This window comes from Miniopterus natalensis, chromosome X (assembly GCF_054644295.1).
Source record: "Miniopterus natalensis isolate mMinNat1 chromosome X, mMinNat1.hap1, whole genome shotgun sequence".
Lineage (NCBI taxonomy): Eukaryota > Metazoa > Chordata > Mammalia > Chiroptera > Miniopteridae > Miniopterus > Miniopterus natalensis.
This window is the reverse complement of record NC_142103.1, coordinates 21738706-21754349: the sequence shown is the minus strand read 5'-3', so window position 1 is coordinate 21754349 and position 15644 is coordinate 21738706. Positions and strand designations below refer to the sequence as shown.

The 15644-nt window shown below is 35.4% G+C and overlaps 1 protein-coding gene across 5 annotated transcripts in view; it reads right to left on the bottom strand.

The window, feature by feature from the left end:
• The window catches only part of DCX (doublecortin), a 325574-nt gene that overhangs the window by 276909 nt on the left and 33021 nt on the right, over positions 1-15644 (bottom strand). For 4 of the 5 annotated variants that reach the window (XM_087813334.1, XM_016198126.2, XM_016198141.2 and 1 more), the window contains exons 2-3: positions 12404-12447; positions 6050-6121 (exon numbers count right to left, since the gene is read on the bottom strand). The gene's annotated coding sequence lies outside the window, so the exon portion shown is untranslated. The remainder of the gene's footprint in view (positions 1-6049; positions 6122-12403; positions 12448-15644) is intronic. The other variant, XM_087813335.1, reaches the window with a different exon arrangement.

Genomic DNA, 15644 nt, shown 5'->3' with positions numbered 1-15644 from the left:
GTTAATTTCCAAAATATATAAGGAGCTCATACAACCTAACAAAAGGAAGAAAAACAATACAATTAAAAACTGGGCAAAGGACCTAAATAGACACTTCTTTAAAGAGGACATACAGATGGCCAAGAGACATATGAAAATATGCTCAAAGTCATTAATCATCAGAGAGATGCAAATTAAAACAACAATGAGGTATCACCTCACACATGTCAGAATGGCTACCATCAACAAATCAACAAATGACAAGTGCTGGCGAGGATGTGGAGAAAAGGGAACCCTAGTACACTGCTGGTGGAAATGCAGACTGGTGCAGCCACTATGGAAGACAGTATGTAATTTCCTCAAAAAATTAAAAATGGAACTGCCATTTGACCCAGTCCTTTAATCAGTTTTAACCTCATTTCCAGAACAATCATTCAACATGGCCACTTAAATGGCAACATTGGCAGTGGATTTTGTATGCTTAGGGGCCATGATGAACAAAATAACAGGAGATTAAATCAAGTGCAAGAGAAAATGATGCAATCCAGAGTCAACTGTAGATGTATGAGACTGCTGGCAGCATAACACAGCATACTGTTTTGTAGCAAACTATTTTGTATAAGTAGAAAGAGTACACTCTAAAATAACTATAAAAAGTATAGTATAGGGAAGTTCATCAAGATGATATCCTAGGTGGACACTCAGTTCATTCACTTACAAGCATACACCAAATGTATACCTATATTAAGAGCAAATTCTCCTGAAATGACTTTGAGCCAATTGAACAGCCTCTGCACAACAAGCAAGGGAGAGTGAGTGAACAACCCAAGAACAGAGGATCAGATGAGCGCCACTGTTTACATTTCCCCTGAACCTGAATAGCAGGCAGGAGCTCCATCCAGGTTCTCTGGCTGACCTGCAGGGCATTATAGCACATCCCCAGCCACCGCTCCTTCAGATAGACCCAGTAAAAACAAGAGAGGTCCTAAAGTGAGTGGGGAGCCAATGTAACACTGAAGTACCTACCTGCAAGACTGTTCTCTCCAGAGAAAGTCCAGAGATAGTGCAGTGCTACCGTGAGATACCATCTCATACCACTCACAATGGCTATTATAAAAAAGTCAACAAGTAACTTGTGTTGGTGAGGATATGGAGAAAAGGGAACCCTTGTGCACTGTTGGTTGGACTGCAAATTGGTGCAGCCCCTATTGAAAACAGTATGGATATGCCTGGCTAGCATGGCTCAGTGGTTTAACATCGACCTATGATCCTGGAGATCAAAGTTCAATTTTTGGTCAAGGTACATTCCCAGGTTTCGGCTCAGTCCCCAGCAGGGGGTGTACAGAAGGCACTCAATGAATGACTTTCTCATCATTGATGTTTCTATCTCTCTCTCCCTCTCCTTCCCTCTGAAATCAATAAAAAAAGTATTTAAAAAAAGAAAAGAAAACTGTACAGATATTCCTCAACAAAACCTAAAAATAAATATACCATACAACCCAGCAATTCCACTTCTGGGTATTTATCCAAGGAAAAAGAGGAAAACTAATTTGAAAAGATATATGAACCCTTATATTCACTGCAGCATTATTTACAATAGCCAAAATAAGAGAGCAACATGCTATATATATACAATGGAATATTGTGACAACATGGATGGATCTAGAGGGTATTATGTTAAGTGAAATAATTCAGGCAGAGAAAAGCAAACACCATATGCTTTCATTTATACGTAGAATCTAAAAACGAAACAAAACAAAGTCTCATAGAAAGAAACCAAAGGAATGGTGGGGGGATGGGTGAAAAGGAGAAGGAGTATTATGGTAACTTTACACAGTGAGAGATGATTACTAGAATTAATGGGGTGGTCGCATTGTAAGGTACAAAAATGATGAATCACTATATTGTACACCTGAAACTAATATAACCAATATAATTATATACCAACTATACTTAAAAATAAATTTTATAAAGGATAGCATAGTAAATACCCAAACTAGTATATAGTCATATATTATCATTATCAAATATTATGTACTCCACATAATTGCATGTGCTATATTTTTATATGAGTGGCAGTCCAATAGTTTTGTTTACAGTAGCATCACCACAAACACATGAGTAATGCATTTTGTTAGAATGTTAAAATGACTATATCACTAGGTGATAGGGATTGTTTTAGTTCTGTTATAATCCTATGAGACCACTGTCATTGACTAAAAGTTCGTTATGTGGTTCATGACTATACTGAGAAAATTCTAAGGGTTTTAGGAGCTCTGTACCAGAAGTAGGGATGAAGACCAAATATACGTTTCTTACTATAAATTACAATATCACCAGTTGTTTCCACCTACTGTAATTGTAAATAATGCTGCAAAGAACACTGGCATACAGACATTTGAATCCCTGTTTTCAACCCCTTTGAACATATACCTAGGTGTGGAATTACTTGATGATAAGGTAATTCTATGTTTAGCTTTTTGAGGAACCACCAAACTGTTTTCCACAGCACTTGTACCATTTTACACTCCTACCAGCAATGTACTAGGATTCCAATTTCTCCACATTTTCACCAACATTTTTTATTTTCATTTTTTAAAATTATAGTCATACTAGAAGGCATGAAGTAGTATATCACTGTGATTTTTATTTACATTTCTCTAATTGCTCCCCTTTAGTTTTGTCTAAACATAGCCCCCAAAGCAGATTTGAAAAACACTTCCTGTAAAGGGACAGATAGTAAATATTCTAGGCTTTATGAGCCATATAGTCTGTTTCACAACTCTGCTGTTGTAGCATGAAAGTGGTCTCAGACAGTATGCAAATAAATGAACAGGCCTGTGTTACAATAAAACTTTATTTACATGGAATCTAAAGAGCAAAATAAATGAACAAACAAAGCTGAAACAGACTTAAAGAAACAGACAGTGAGAACTGGTGGTTGCCAGAGGGGAAGGAGGTTGGGGGACTGGGTGAAAAAGGTAAAGGGATTCAGAAGTACAAATTGGTAGTTACAGAGTCGTCACGGGGATGTAAAGTACAGCACAGGGAATATAGTCAATAATATTGTAATAACTGTGTATGGTGTCAGGTGAGTACTACTAGATTTATCGGGGTAATCACTTAGTAAGTTATATAACATCCAGTCACTGAGTTATACACCTGAAAGTAATACAATATTGTATGTCAACCGTAATTTAAAAATTAAAAAATAAAAAATATATATTTGGGTGGGCCAGATTTTTAACATAGTTTCCAGATCCCTTATCTAAAACTATAGAGTCATTGTGGCTGAATTTGTTCCACATGCAAAAACTTTAATATAAAGGGGGAGCATTTTTCTAGTTATTAAAAAATATTCAAACCATATTTACTGAGTACCTACTATATGCCTCCATGTGCTAGGTGCTGGGTATACAGTAGTGAACAAGATACAGTTCTTGTTCTCTGGGAACGCTTTGGGAAGTTCTGAGATACTTTTAGTGAAACGGCTTAATATAGTTTTCTGATGCAATCGAAGAGGTAACTCTACTATAGAGATATTATGGTTTCATTACAACAGGGAACAAAACAAAATATCCCAGACTGAAAACTCAGAATTCTCCTAGGAAAAAAGTATTTGTCTCAATCCATTTGCTAATTTATTTTGCTTTTCTCCCCTTTAAACTGCACTAATTATTTAAGGGAGCAAGAGATTCTGTAAGCCCATACAATTTCCTTGACTAATTTTAAACATACATTTTAAGTTCAGTGTGTTTAAAATCATAAGTATGTTTTAGAATATAAAGTTGATAATCTTTTTAAAAGTTTTCCATCTTTAATCCTTTCAGTTATGCCTTTCACTCTCAGTGATATCACTGAGGTGGAAAAAACTGACTGTACAAAAGAAAATTGAAAGGGTGAAAAGGACAAAGATCAAGTCAAATATGAGTAGAGATAATCATGTTTTAAATCTTATAATTAATTTAATATGTACAGACCACAAAAAAGATACAGGCAGCAACAGAACCTTCCTGGATTAAATCAAGAGAGTCTGGGGATTAGAAATGACATTTAATAGAATTATTATTACAAGCATATCTTATTATTAAGATGAATGAAATTCGTGTTTTATCTGAGTTTCTGAACACATACTGAGCAATTACAAGAACATTTAAATAAATCATCAGAAGCGTTCCACCCAGGTTTAATCCCCTGTAATTAGACAAGAGCTTAGTAGAAAAGATTAGTGTTTACAGAGCTATCAGTATTTGAAAACTAAATTCAATTTGGCAAATGAAATAGGTTAAATTCAAGGCAGAGCATAGGGCAAAATTCTAGCAATCAGAAGGTTTATTTGTGAACCTGATCCCTTGAATAAACCTGGGAAAAATTACTTTAAATCCTCAGTTCTAGATTGATAGACAGATAGAGGGATGGGTAGATGGAGGAATATGTAAGAAAACAAGTAAAATAAAATAGTAATTATAAAGTATAGGTGGGGAAAGATGAATATTCAATGTAAAATTTTTTCACATTCCAATAAAATATTTGAAACAAGAAAAATCCTCAGTTCTGTATAATTAGTGACAACATTATAATCCTACCTTGACCATAAAAGACAGGGGTATGTGTGTGTGTGTTACCTCACATGTTAACCAACTTACAGTACCTGTACTACATTTCCCACATATTCCAATATTTTATCTCTAATTTAGCATATTGGGCTGGAAAAGATAGTAGTGATGGTATTCCTTCATCTTCACACTCCCTGAAGTTAAGAGAGTAGCTACTAGAACAGTCAGAAGAAAGCCTAGAGAATATTATGCTAAGTGAAATAAGCCAGGCAGCGAAAGACAAATATCACATGATTTCGCTTATACGTGGAATCTAAAGAACTTAATAAACTGATGAACAGAATAGATTCAATGACATGGAAGCATAGATGAGACTGATGAATGTCAGAGGGATGGAGGAGGGCAGGTGGGGGAAGGGGGAGACAGTAACCAAAGAATTTATGTGCATATATACACAACCCAAGGACATGGACAATGGTGGGGAGAGTGACTGGGAGGGGGAAGGAATGGGGTGGAACGGGTCATTGGGGAGAAAAAGGGACATCTGTAATATTTTAAACAATAATAAAACTTAAAAAAAATAATAATAATTCCAGGGTTATAGTTATCAGTCCATCAAACCAGAGTAACAGCAGAGTTTCATAATCTGTGTGGATGACAGATAGACCACATTTCTTAAAGGGGAGGGGATAATGGAGAAAGAAAAGTTTCCTTAAACAAATGTTTATGCCTAAGTGTTTATTTAGTTGGCAATGTATCCAATTCTATGTTCATAAAATCAAGAGAAAGGGGGTCTTGTCTCAAAAGGGTAACCCCATATTTTCCCATGGAACATTACCAGTTCTTGATCACTAAAGGGATTAATACTTAGGGCCCAACTTGGAAGCAGACTGGCTGGAGATGTAGAAAAAAAAAATTTTAATGGGATTTGGGGGAGGAGGCAAACCATGAGATGCAGCCAGGTACAAAAGCTCTGTGAGGCAGAGATTTTTTTTGGCTGCTTCTGTTCACCTGCTATATCCCTAGGTCCTACAACAGAGCCTAGCACATAGTAGGTACTCAAAAAACACTGAATGAAGAAATTCTCCCTAATTGACTATATTGTAAAAATCATTAGGGCATGGACCATGATCATATTAAAAAGAACTAAGGAGTCTAGCCCCAGACTAAATCATTGTAGGGTTAAAATTAGAATCCCAGTGGGATGCAGCATTTCTTGTCATACATGTGCACTCTCTAACTCCTTATCTCTTCCTTCCTTTTTTTCTCTCTCTCTTCCTCTCTCTCTCTCTCTCTGTCTCTCTCTGTCTCTCCTCCTTCCAAATTTTTCATTTAGTAATTTTAAGAGCTTAACATTTTATACTAGATGAGGTATGCATTTTGAAAAAGGAAGAAAGAAAAAGAACTGCTACTTTCAGATATTTAGAGAACTAATATTTCCTATTTACAATTTTAAGGTATTTAGTCAACCTTGTGTATATTCCAATTGACTATTTTCTGCAAAAGTTGCCTACCTTTACGTTGCTATGACTTTTGGATGACTGGCAGAGCTCTTATAAATCAGGAAGTATCAGTGACTGCTATTCCTGAAAAAGAAAAGAGAACTGATAAATTCTTCACTAACTGTTTGCGATAGAATTTGTAATTCATCGTTTATTCATTCAATCATTCAACAAATATTTAAGTAATAGCTACAATAATTCAGGCATTGAACCAGGCCATAGAGATACAAAAATAATGAGACTTTATCTATCTCATAAAGGAGCTCACAGCCTAGTAAGAGAGAGAGAGAGAGAAAAGGATATCAACCATCACAGTGCAGCATCATACAAAATTGACCTAAAAGAGAAATGGTGAACTTTGCCATTTTACTGGCTTAATTGATTAACAACTATAACCAATAGTGGAATAATTTTAACAAATAATAGAATCATTTTCATATGGGAACAGTTTTGCAAAACTCTGAACTACCTACAGCATTTCATTTAATAAATAAAAAAAAAATTTACATTACTACCTGGTAAGTTTGATAGTACACATTGTTTTTGAAAACCATAAATGAAAGATGAATTTTTATAGAGGGAGTATAAGCTTAAATAAACAGTATAATTTTTGAGACAAATTTCCTGAGATATAATTCACATACCATTAAGTTCACCTTTTTTAAAAAATATATTTTTATTAGTTTCAGAGAGAGGGAAGGAGAGATAGAAACATCCATGATGAGAGTCACTGATCAGCTGCCTCCTGTGCCCCCTGCTGGGGATCCAAGCCCCCAACCCAGGCACATGCCCTGACCAGGAATCAAATCACAATCTCCTGGGTCATACGTCGATGCTCAACCGCTGAGCCACGCTGGCCAGGCAAAGTTCACCTTTTAAAGTGTTTTTTAGTATAGTCACAGGACTGTGCAACTATCACCACTAACTCCAGAATCTTTTCATCCTCCCTAAAAGGAACCTCCTACTTATTAGCAGTCACTCCCTATTTCTCTCCAAAACCTCCCTCCCAGCCCTAAGCAATGACTAATCAACTTTCTGTCTTATGGATTTTCCCATTCAGGACATTTCATATTAATGGAATCATATAAATGGTCTTTTGTGTCTGGCTTCTTTCACTGAGCATAATGTTTTCAAGTTTCATCCATGTCCTAGAATGGATTGGTACTTCATTGTTTTCATGGCTATATAATATACATATAAACTGTATATGTATACCACATTTCATTTATCTAGTCATTATTTTATGGACATTTGGGTTGTTTCCAATTTTGGGATATTATGAATAAGGCTACCATGAACATTTTTGTATATATTTTTGTGTTCTCCTGTGTATATACTGAGGAGTAGAATGGCTGGCTCATATGGTAACTCTATGTTTAACTTTTTGAAGAGTTGCCATACTTTTTCCACAAAGGCTTCACCATATTACATTCCCATCACCAGTAATTTCTCCACATCCTCAACACTTTTCAATTGAGGCATAATTGATATATAACATTATATTAGTTTCAGATGTACAACATGATTCAATACTTGTATATAGTGTGAAATGATCATCAAAATAAGTCTTGTTAACATCCATTAACATAGATAGTTACAAATTTTTTTCTTGTGCTAACTTCTATGATCTGTTCTCTTAGCAACTTTCAAATATGCAATACAGAATCATTAACAATAGTTACTATGCTGTACATTACATCTCCATGACTTATTTATTTTATAAATGGAAGTTTGTACGTTTTGACCCCCTTCACCCATTTCACCTGCCACCATCAACCACCAGTCTGTTCTCTGTATCTATGAGTTCAGATTGTTTGTTTGTTTTCAGATTCCACATATAAGAGATCATATGGTATTTGTCTTTCTCTGTCTGCCTGATTTTACTTAGCATAATGTCCTCAAAGTCCATCCATGTTGTTGCAAATGACAGGATTCCCTTCTTTTTTATGGCTGAATAATATTCCATTTTCTTTATCCATTCATCTATCAATGAACATTTAGGTTTTTTCCATATCTTACTATTGTAAATAATTCTGCAAAAAAACATAGGGGTGCATATAACTTTCTGAGTGTTTTCATTTTCTTTGGATATATACCCAGAAGTGGAATTGCTGAATCATATGGTAGTTCTATTTTTAATTTTTTTTTTAATCCTCACCTAAGGATATTTTTGCCATTGCTTTTCAGAGAGAGTGAAAGGAAATGAGGGAGAGAGAGAGAAACATCAATGTGAGAGAGACACATGAATCGTTTGCCTCCTGCACGAGCCCCGACCAGGTCCCGGGATCAAACCTGCAACCAACGTACATGCCCTTGGCTGGAATTGAACCCAGCACCCTTCAGTCCATAGGCAGACACTTTAACAACTGAACCAAGCTGGCTAGGGCTATTTTTAATTTTTTGAGGAACCTCCATTCTGTTTTCCACAGTGGTTACAACAATTTACATTCTCATTTTGGTTTTGATTTATATTTACCTGATGACTAATGATGGTGAGCATCTTATGGTTATTGTTTATTTGCATGTCTTCTCTGGAAAAATGTTTATTCATTTCTATTTTTAATTTGTTAACTTTTTCTTTTTATTATTGAGTTGTAAGAGTTATTTATATATTCTAGATTATAAGTCCCTTATCATATATGTGATTTGAAATTGTTCTCTCTCATTCTATGAATTTTCTTTTTACTTTCTTTTTTAAAAATTTATATATATATATATATCTTTATTAATTTCAGAGAGAGGAAGGGGGAGAGAGAGAGAGAGAGAGAGAGAGAGAGAGAGAGAGAGAGAGAGAGAGAGAGAGAGAGAGAAACATCAATGACAATAGAGTCATTGATAGGCTGCCTCCTGCACACCCCCGACTGGGGATCAGGCCCGCAACCTGGGCATGTGCCCTATACGGAATTGAACCCCAATCGCCTGGATCCTAGGTCAATGCTCAACCACTGAGCCATGCCCGGCTGGGCTCTTTTTACTTTCTTGATCATATCATTTGTAGTACAAACGTTTGTAATGTTGATGTAGTCTAATTTATCTATTTTTTTCTTTTGTCGTTCGTACTTTTTGTCATCATATCTAAGAAACCGTTGCCTAACCAAAGGTAAGAGCATAATTTTTTAACAATAGGTCAAATATAAACAAGTACTCAAAACAATGGTAACTTCACAACTACCTGTTCTTGTTGGCTGCCTCACTATCATTAAATCATTTTTACTTAGCACTTTTATCCTTTTCAAAGCATTTTTTACCTGGAAACTCAACATAGCATTTAATCCAACAAAATACACATGGCTAATAATATGTGTCAGGTGCTCTGTTTGGTCCCTAGGATGCAAGGATAATTAAAACAGTATCCCTAAGAAAGATATTGAATACTTACCTATAATATATTGTACATGTGCATGGGTATCATAAAAGAGGTAATATACATGGTGCTATTAGAGCACTGATAAAGTAATTCTACTTGAGGTAGGGAGGGGAGTCAGGGAAGATTTCCAATATTTACGGAACATTTATTCTGTGACAGATTTTGTGCTAGATTTCAGGAATGCAGTAGTAAAAAATTGGATATAGTTGCAGTTTCAGGGAGCTAACAGTATAGAGCAGATGTGGTGGCTGGTAAACTAAGAATGATTTTTACACTTTTAAAAGCTTGTAGCATGAATAAAGGAGAATGTACAACAACAAAAAACAGATATGGTCCACAAAGCCCAAAATATTTACTATTTGGTCCTTTGCAGGTAAAGTTTCTTGTTCCTTGGTCTAGATCAGTAGTTCTCAAGTTTGGCTACATATTGGAATCAGTTGAGAGGCCTTAAAAATTACAGATGCATGGGTCCCTAGCATCAATATGACCAGAGCTCAGGAATTTCTAAAAGCCCACAGTTGATTTTAATGTGCATGCAGTGTTGAGAAACATTGTTCTATGGCAATACTGTCAAATAGAGCTCTTTGCAATAATCAAGATGTTCTATATCTATACTGTCCAACATGGTAGCCACTAGTTATATGTAGCTATTGAGCACTTGAAATTTGACTACTGTGCCCAGCCAGGCATGGCTCAGTGGTTGAGCATCGACTTAGGATGTAGGCGATCGGGGTTTGATTCCTGGTCAAGGCCCGGGTTGTGGGCTCGATCAATGACTCTCTCATCATTGATGTTTCTATCTCTCTCTCTCCCTCTCCTTTCCTCTTTCTGAAATCAATAAAGATATATATATATATAAAAGAAATTTGGCTACTGTGACTGAAGAACTGAATTTTAAATTTTATTTAATATTAATCAGTTTAAGCCCGGCCGGGCATGGCTCAGCGGTTAAGCGTTGACCTAGGATCCAGGCGATCAAGGTTCGATTCCCGGTCAGGGCACATGCCCGGGTTGTGGGCTCGATCAATGACTCTCTCATCATTGATGTTTCTAGCTCTCTCTCTCCCCCTCTCCTTTCCTCTCTCTGAAATCAATAAAGATATATAAAAAAATTAATCAGTTTAAATAGACACATATAACTAGTGACTACTGTATTATACATGGCAGTTCCAGAGGGAAGGCTGGTATGAAACAAAAAATCAAATAATAAGAGCATTAGCTGACATATACTAAGACGTTGTATGTACTAGGTACTGTTTTAAGTTCTTTACATGTAAAAACTTATTTAATCCTCACAACCCTATGAGCTACGTACTATTATCATCTCCATTTTTCAAGTGAAGAAACTGAGCAATAGCAAGGTTTAACAAAGAGGTTAAATAACTTGCCCAAGGTCACACAGTTTCTAGGGGCAGAGCTAAGACTAGAACTCAAGTCATTTGGCTCCAAAACCCATGCTCTTAATAATTTCACAAGGCTGCCAATTAGTTAAAATAATAACAAGTACACAAAGCCTAACTGTCACAGCTGAAGGGTAATATGACTAAACACTTCAACTATAATTATAAGCACAGGATTCAAAGGATTAGGTAGTTGATATATGAGAAATAAAGAATGTGATAGTTTTAGCACACATGAGTTTATAGATTGTGAATCATTCCCATTATAGTTGGAAAAACAAAACTAAAATAAACCATAGTGCAAAATATATGTTAAGACCATCGTAAAAATAAGAGTGATTTAGAGATCTTCAAACCCAGCAACGATTATATAAAAAGCAGGAAGGAGCCGTTGGGAATTGCAGCATAATTAATGAGGAGCTATGTGCTGAGCAGTTTATATAACTGTGCCTCTGGGGGCCAGTTCTTATACAACGGTTTAACCTGGGTACAAATTTTGCTGCTGCCTTTTGCTCAGAATAAATGGAAGTAGTGGTTAATCGCCACACCTAAATGATAAATTACTGGTACACTCCATGTAGCAGCAAGCTATGTTTCTTTCCCTGAATTAACATAGATAGGCTTTACTTTACAAAAACAACATCTATAGAAGAGCTAATAAAAAATCTCAAAGATAAGCACACAAGCAAGAAACACCAATTAATACCTGAAACTTACCAAAATCAATAAACAAAAAACTAATATCAAAAGAGAGTAAATACAGCAAATGAAAAAAGACTTTAAAATGAGTTTAAGTAATGTTCTCAGAAGGATAAGAGAAGTTATCAAACCCATAAACAAGGAGAATGCTGATATAAAACAAAAGCAATCATGGGTTCTAGAAACTACATAAATAAAAGGTTAACAAAATAAAGTATGCAATGGATATGTGTAGTAGCATTATGGGACAACAGGAAAGAAAAAAGCGTGTGTTATAAAATCAAACCAAAAAATTCTCACAGTGCAAAAGAAAAAAACAAATAGAAAATCTGAGAAAGCAATAATAGATATGGATGTTAGATCCAGAAGTTCAACAGCCATGTGACAAAATTCTAAGATGAAAGAACATAAAGAAGAGAGAGAAGAAAGTTATCAAATCAATAATAAAAGATAATTTCCCATAAAGGATAAAAATATTACTCTTCAGAGACCATTAAGTGCTAACTAAGATAAACAGAAGAAGACTTATATATAAGTGCATTGTGGTGAAATTACTAAACACCAAGTTTTAAAGAAAGAATGAAGAAATTCCAAAAGCTTCCATAAAAAAGATATGAAATAAAAGAAACAGCAAAAAACAAAACCAGTAAAGTTTGTAGTTAAGTCTAAATAATTGTAGATGTAAAATTTCAAAACATTTTAAAATAATTACTTGGAACTAAAATTCCAGGCAATATTAATTTGGAGACAACAGAAAAGAAGTTGTAAAGTTGTTAAGGTTACTGTTTAATACAAGGGAAAATATGGGTTCTGATGAAATCTAGATTTTAATTTTTAAAATATACATATATAAATGTGTTTTAAGGATACCAACCAGATGCTTAGAAAGAGCATACTCACCTTAGAAACTATAAGAAGAGTAAAATAACAAATCATCAATCCAGCTGAAAGGAAAAAAAGAAAGTAAGAAAAATGACAAATAGAAAACATGAAATAAGATAGCGCCACTAAGGACAAATGTACTAGTACCTATAATAAATATTTTTTATTATTAAATTTTTGGGGGTGACATTGGTTAATAGGGTCATATAGGTTTCAAGTGTACATTTCTATGATACAGGATCTGTATATTGCACTGTGTGCCCACCACCCAAACTCAAATCTTCTTCCATCACCATATATTTGGCCATCTTTATCCTTTACTATTATACCCCATCCCTTTCCCTCTGGTAACCACCATAGTGTTGTCCGTCTGTGTCCATGAGTTTAAGTTTTATATCCCTTGGTTATAAAGAATATTTTATGAATTTGACTCCAAAAGCAAGAGAAGTAAAGGCAAAAATAAGTGAATGGGACTACATTAAGCTTTTTAGCTTCTGTACAGCAAAAGAAAGCAAAAACAAAATGTAAAGGCAACCAAATGGGAGATGATACTTACAAACAAAAGCTCTGACAAGGGGTTACTATCCAAAATATGTCAAGAACTCATACAACTCAACACCAAACAAACAATCCAAATAAAAAATGGGCAGAGGACCTGAACAGACACCTCTCCCATGAAGACATACAAACAGCCATCAGATATATGAAAAGATGTTCAAATTCACTAGCTATTAGGGAATTGCATTTCAAAACCACAATGAGATACCACCTCACACCTGTTAGAATGGCTATTATCAACAAGACAGGTAATAACAAGTGTTGGAGAGGTTGTGGAGAAAAAGGAACACTCATTCACTACTGGTGGGAATGTAGACTGGCACAGACACTATGGAAAACAGTCTGGCAATTCCTCAAAAAACTAAGAATAGAATTACCATATGACCCAGCAATCCCTCTTCTGGGTATCTACCTGAAAAACATAAAAAACACTTATTCATAAAGATACATGCACCCTATGTTCATTGCAGCATTATTCAGGGTGGCCAAGACATGGAGACAACCAAACTGTCCTGCAATAGAGGACTGGATAAAGAAGATGTGGTACACATGCACAATGGAATACTACTCAGCCATAAGAAAAGATGAAATACTGCCATTTGTGACAACATGGATGGGCCTTGAGAATATTATGCTATGTGAAATAAGTCAATCAGACACAGCTACAAATAATAAGTAGGATAAATTACTCTAGTAAGAGAAGACTGAGAATTGAAAAATGTCAAAATTTTAATTATGAAATAATTTGAATATTACAAAAGCTTCCAAAATAGTTAAATAATTCTGGTATAGTATTCATACAGATTTCCCAAATGTTATCATTTAACCACTGTGGACAAAAAGGGGCCACATGCTAAACCTGACAAGCTCAGGGATGGCCTGCATGGTGACGTTGCAAACTCAGAAACCTAAAGTAACCACAGAAGATGGTCTGAAATTAAAACTTTTTAACTAAAAGCAGTCTATGGTGGGTAGTCACACCCTAAGGCAGTATTTTTTCTTCACAAAGGTTAATTTTCACCTTAACCAAGCCTGTTGGTTGCCTTTTGCATCTGATATAACATACCTGATTAACACATGCTTTTGGCAAAACAAAGTAATTTCCCCTTTTTCTGGGCCCTCAATGCACCAGGGCTGAGACCAGGAATCCTTTCACTGTTATTGGTATCTTGTTAACTGTTGACTGTCAACTATCCTGCACCTACCTATGTAAAAGAAGTATGTACCTATTATTTTACTTTTTATCCAATCCCAGAGGTAGTGTATCCCCGCCCCCCTGCTTTGCTTTCTCCCACCTCCCTAATCTATCACCAGAGAGTTTCATGTAACACACTTACATCTCCTCCTTTGATTGTAATCTATAAAGCAAGGTGTAAAACTGCCATTCTCTGGAGCATTATTTCAATCCATTAAGAATTTGGCTCCCTGGCATATGTCAACAGTTTGGTTCAAATAAACTCACATAAAAATGTTCACTGTTTCTTACGTTAACATCACTTTCATTTTCTGTCTCTAACTTTCCCCTGAAATGTTTCAGAGTAAGTTGCAGACAGGAATGTTCCTTCACAATCTTACAAAGGACCACCTTATTGGAACAAATGGTGAAATTTGAATAAGGTCTACATATGAGATATTAATGTTGTATCCATGTTAATTTCCTGATTTTGATAATTATACTGTGTACAATTAATATGTAAGAGCCTCCTGCCTGCAACTTATCTTCCCCATTTTTTTTTTTTTGTATGAACTTCTTTACTTTCTGGCATCACAAGATGTTCCAGAATCATCTAGTACTTTCTCTGACCTAGCACTGAAATCAGTCATTTCTACAAGGAGCCCTTGTTCCTTTATCAGAGAATGATATTTAGAAACCAAAATGTGGGCACTGGGTGTGCTCATTGGTACTACAATATATTTGCTTCTACAATCTCTCAGTGGAAAAAACTATGATATATATGCATGTATACACACACAAACACACATTTATATTTATATACCTGTCAATCTATCTTTCCAAAATCATGAATTCACATGGATACCTATAATTCCAATTCAACACTATAGAGTTTGTCCTAGCTTTCTCCTTTTCCTAATTTGTAGTTCTTTCTCCAACAGTGAGAATGTTGGCTCTCAGTATTGATAATACAATTACTTATTTGTTAAATTCCACAATACATATAAATTAGTTGCAGGATTGCTAACGCATACCATTGTGAAAATCAAACCTACCAACAAGAGTACAATATTTGTTTCTAATTCTTATCTTTATTCTTAATTTTTATTATAGCAACCGCATGGCATCATGGGGAAGCTCCCTCCCAAGGTTAGGTTTAGATGCTGAAATTCATGACTATAGTGTTTTGATATGAAAAAACAAATCTGTATTACTCAAAAAGTGAGGAAGTCAAGGGGCAGGAAGGGTGACTCTCTGTGAAAAAGTCCAGAACTGACAAAGAATAAATAGTAGTGCACAGGTATTTTATAAAGAGAAAGTCCCACTGACACAAGATTTTAAAAAGGATCTTGTCCAATGCAAGATTTTAAAGAGGGAGCCAGAGGATACATGACCTTGTGGGCTGTGGGGGGAAGAGAGGGGCCAGCCTTATCAGAATGCCGCCATAGGTGACAGACATAGGCAGGAAATGAAGGCCAGAGTTTGCTGGTGCTAAATCAAATATCACTGGGAGTCCAAGTTTCTTTC